At 37.8% G+C, this 4,647-nt stretch overlaps 1 long non-coding RNA gene across 10 annotated transcripts; it reads left to right on the top strand.

The window, feature by feature from the left end:
* Positions 1–967: 967 nt before the first annotated feature.
* On the top strand, positions 968–4,397 carry LOC137093556 (uncharacterized). Of its 10 annotated transcripts, none has more exons than XR_010908501.1 (6): positions 1,187–1,316; positions 2,867–2,925; positions 3,038–3,119; positions 3,213–3,343; positions 3,505–3,574; positions 3,678–4,397. It is a non-coding gene; the product is annotated as an uncharacterized lncRNA (long non-coding RNA). The 10 variants fall into 10 exon arrangements; XR_010908500.1 differs by having other exon boundaries at positions 3,641–4,397; XR_010908496.1 differs by having other exon boundaries at positions 3,505–3,605.
* The last annotated feature ends 250 nt before the right edge of the window (positions 4,398–4,647 follow it).

The following is a 4,647-nucleotide window of genomic DNA, read 5'->3' as shown; positions in this document are numbered from 1 at the left end:
CTTTCCTTGCTTTGAGTGAACTCTTGGTATTTCTAACTGATTTGATCCTGTTGATCTGAGTGATCTGTTGGGTTCGTATTTAATCAGCATATCTGCGATGTATTGAGGTCCTAGGTCATTGAGAGATTTATAAACAAGTAGTAGTACTTTAAAATCGATCCTAGATGTAACTGGAAGCCAGTGTAAAGACCTGAGGACTGGTGTGATATGGTCATATTTTCTGGTTCTGCTCAGAATCCTGGCAGCAGCGTTCTGTATGAGCTGCAGCTGTCTAATGGTCTTTTTGGGAAGGACGGTGAGAAGGCCATTACAATAGTCCACCCTACTGGTGATGAAAGCATGAACAAGTTTCTCTAAGTCTTGCCTGGAAACAAAGCATCTAATTCTTGCAATATTTTTCAGATGATAGTAAGCTGATTTAGTTATTGCTTTGACATGACTACTGAAACTCAGGTCTGACTCCAAAATCACACCAAGATTCCTGACTTGATTTTTTGTTATCAGACCTTTAGCCTCAAGATATGCATTCACCTTGAGAATTTCATCTTTGTTTCCAAATGTAGTGATTTCAGTTTTGTCTTTGTTTAACTGAAGATCACTGGCACATCCAGTTGTTAACTTCATCAATGCATTTGCACAGGGAGTCAATGGGGCTGTAGTCATTAGGTGATAGTGCTAAGTAGAGCTGGGTGTCATCAGCATAGCTTTGGTAAGCAATATTGATATTTTTCATTATTTGGCTCAGTGGCAGCATATACAGGTTAAACAGGAGTGGTGCAAGGATCGTCGGCGTGATGACATCATCGACCGGAAGCTATAAAGCGTCCGCGAAAACAAACAGGAACTAGCTTCTGTGCCTTCAGTAAGCGATCTTTGTGAACCTGTCTGTCTATTTGGTGTTTTTGTCTGTCTATTTGAAGAGTTTTTCCACCCTTTTTGTTAAATATTCCATATATATTAACCCTTTCGCACGTACGTTCTTAAAAATAAGACTGGCAGCCTGGCGTGAGTTTTTTTATTGCGACCGTTATTATGCAATGACATGCGTTCTAATTTCCATGGTAACACACATCAACCTTGACACGTGAGTTTTTGCAGTGACGCAGTCACAATGGCGCTTGTGGTGGATGACCGCGTGCAGGTGAGCGCTCTATGAATGTTTTGCTTTATTTTTTAAATTCAAAACCTTTCACATTATTTGTTAGCGTGTACACACTATGGTTGACATGTTTATGTTGCTATTTTTTCCCCACTGCTTTGAATTTCGCTTGCACACGGCATTTTGCATCTCCCTCACAACATCCGCGTGTCAAATGGTGAGTATATTTTAGTTTTTTTCCTCCTATTTTGGAGCACATATAATTATTTACAAACATGCAATAAATATGAATAAAGATATTTAAAAAATTCTCTTGTAAAACGAACAGTACTCAAAAATGTGGACGTTCAAATGTCATGTTTGTCGTTTTGCACCTTGCAAATATGCTCCGTGCATTCGGTAAAGTTATTAGGGTTCAGTTGACTTGATACGTAACATGAATATATTATTTATGTTTTAGTGTTAATATTGTTACTGAGTTTTATATTTCACTAGCAAAGCAGAGAAAAGCTATATGGTCACGCCTCACTGACTATTAGCTTGCATATAGTTTAAGTTACATGATGTCAAATGCATACATGATGACCTTTTCTCTGCTTTGCTAGTTAGAATGTGTTGTATTAGTTTAGCATACTTCAAACGTATGTCATTTCTTAAAAAGAAATTGCAAAATGTACACATTTCATTCATGTTTTATTAAATCTCCTCAATTTAAGCTAAATGTTTTTTTGTTTAGACTATTATACATATATACACTTTCTAATAAAATTACAAAACAAATTATAAATATAATTGCAATGAACAACAATCAAAATAGTATTATAAACAAAACAATAAATATACTGTTCTCCAGCAGCCCTCTCATCAGGTTCGTCTTGAATTGCTTGAATGAACTCTGTGACATTATTCTGAAGTTTTCTCTTCTCCAAATCACTAAACACTGTCAACACAACCCGCTGTGCAGTCTCTGCTCCTTATCTTCATCCAGATGGAGAGAACGTGACGACAACGTAGGCCAACCCGGCATTGTGATGTTCATCAGGGTGCTGAATAATATCTTGTACAGCCATAAAGATGTATTTTGAATTGCTAGCAGATTTAAACAATGGCCAGTAACATGCATAATGTATGCCTATATGAGTGTGGTATAACTTATTAGCAAATAATAAAAACTATTAGAAGAGAGATTTAAAAAAACCCTGTTATAATTGAATTAATGCTTTATTTAGTTATAATTGAATTAAAATATTTTAGTTATAATTAAATTAATTTATGGACTGACACAATCTGTTCAGTAAACCACTGTTTAAAAAAAAAACTATTTTATATTTAGTTTTCTCTCCCCTGCTGTACCGAACCGTGACTTCAGAACCGAGGTGCATACCAAACCGTCAGTTTTGTTTACCATTACACCCTTAGTATATTGTATTTATTTAAAGCATTCACAGGCAAATTTGATTTATGTATTTTACTGGTGTCAAAATCAGGCATGTAAAAATGCCAGGAAATGTTCTTGTCAATATCCATGGATCACTGGATCTTTGGTAAGTTTTAAGCACCACTATATCAAGTCTAAGCTTTAGTTTAAACTGAAACTTGTTTACTCGTTGTTTACACCGGTTCCCCTATTAAATCCAGTCACGCAGCAGCTCTTTTGCCACTCACTCAGGAAAGTGACATCCATGCATACCCTTTATAACACTTTTGTTTACATTAATTGAAAATGTGATCAATTTTTTTGTCTTGTTTATATTCTTTGATTTATAGAAATATCTTACCAGTAATTTGCCGGTAGACAATGTGGCTGTTCAGTAAAACTGTGTCAAGTAGGTGAAAGAAGATATTTTTGTACCACTTGGTAGACTTTCTGGTGCATTCAAGAAAACCAGTCATCATGTCCGCTTTGTCAACTGCTCCCATCTTTTTGTTGTACTCCAGCACACAGACTGGCTTCATCTTGGCTTGCCCAGTGATGTGATCCAGCTTCCCTGTGGCTGCCATACCAGTTGGGTGGACAATGGTAAGGACATGGACATCTCTCTTATCATGCTATTTGACTGCCAACTGTGATCCATTTTCTTTGAATTCCACATTACCCTTTGTCATTCTACAGGTGAATGTTGGCATCCCTTTGCGGTTTGCACACACAGTCCCACAAGCTCCAGTGCCAAGAGACAAGAGGTTCTGGAAAAGTGTGGGACTACTGTACCAGTTATCCACATAAAGGACATGACCCTTTCTGAGGTAAGGTCCTAGTAGTGTCATTACAACAGACCCAGAAATCCCAAGTCCTTGGTGGTGTTTTATGGCACTGGTAGATCTGGAGTAAATGATCATGTCCTGCACATAAACAGTGAGCACATCACACAAAACAAAAAACTTGACCCCAAATCTGTGCCATTTAGATGGAATGAACTGACGAAATGCCAGCCTGCCTTTCCACTTCATCAGAGATTCATCAAAACACAGATCCCGGTATGGCACAAAAATGCGATGAAAGGAGGAGGTGAGAGCAGTAAAAATATTTCTGATTTTTTTCAGAGGGTCATTTAAAACTGCTGTTGCATTGTTTGAACAGTGAAGATGGCAGAGGAGCAGAAGGAATCGGTCCTGTGAAAACAAAGACCCGAAAAATGGTGTCAAGAGCATGGGGTCTGTGCTCCAGTAATCCTGAGCTTCAAGGTTCGGGGGAAGGTCTTCATCACTGTCACTCTCTGCCTCACTGTCAAAATTCTCCTCATCAGAATAAAAAAAAACTCCTCTATTTCCTCACTTGTCAGTTGTCTTCTTTTGAAAAAATTGTCTGCCATTTTCTCTGAAGTAGTTAAAAACTGGTAAATTGTATTAAAATTGTGTCTGCAGTGGGTACCAACTCGAGCGTGAGGTAACAGTGACAATTTGTCAGCGGGAAAAAATGCTTGCAATGCATGTTTTACATTTACATTTATGCATTTGGCAGACGCTTTTATCCAAAGCGACTTACATTGCATTTTAAGGTACACATTTTACATTTTTTCAGTTTTTGCTTTCCCTGGGAATCGAACCCATGACCTTGGCGTTGCTAGCACTGTGCTCTACTGTTTGAGCTACAGGAAAGGTTTTATTTTATTATTTTTCATTAAAATATTTTCAAACTTGTTAACTAAATTTAAATGGATGCAAGTTAACTCCTTATGGTTTATGTACTTATTAAAAATATATATGTTAGAATAGATGTTCTGTAATTTATCACTAGCTGTGGGTGTGGCGCCGTCATGTGTTTACAACAGTACCAGGGAGGCAGTCAGCTGGATTTGCGACACAAGATCACCCACTTCTCCTGATTATGCAACATTACATGAGGGAACAGCCCTGGACTGATCATACACATGAAATGGTAGTAAATGATTGTGTTAGTTGATATGTAATGTTATAGCGGGCTAACGTTATGGGCATTTGTGCCGCGATTATGTGTTTACAACAGTGCCAGGGGGGCACAAGATCACCCACTTCTCCTGATATATGTGACATTACGTAAGGGAACAGCCTAGACTGATCGTTCACGTCAA

This window comes from Pseudorasbora parva, chromosome 12, assembly GCF_024679245.1.
Source record: "Pseudorasbora parva isolate DD20220531a chromosome 12, ASM2467924v1, whole genome shotgun sequence".
Classification (NCBI taxonomy): domain Eukaryota; kingdom Metazoa; phylum Chordata; class Actinopteri; order Cypriniformes; family Gobionidae; genus Pseudorasbora; species Pseudorasbora parva.
Note: the sequence above shows the minus strand (reverse complement) of the source record. Positions and strands in the feature narration are given on the sequence as shown.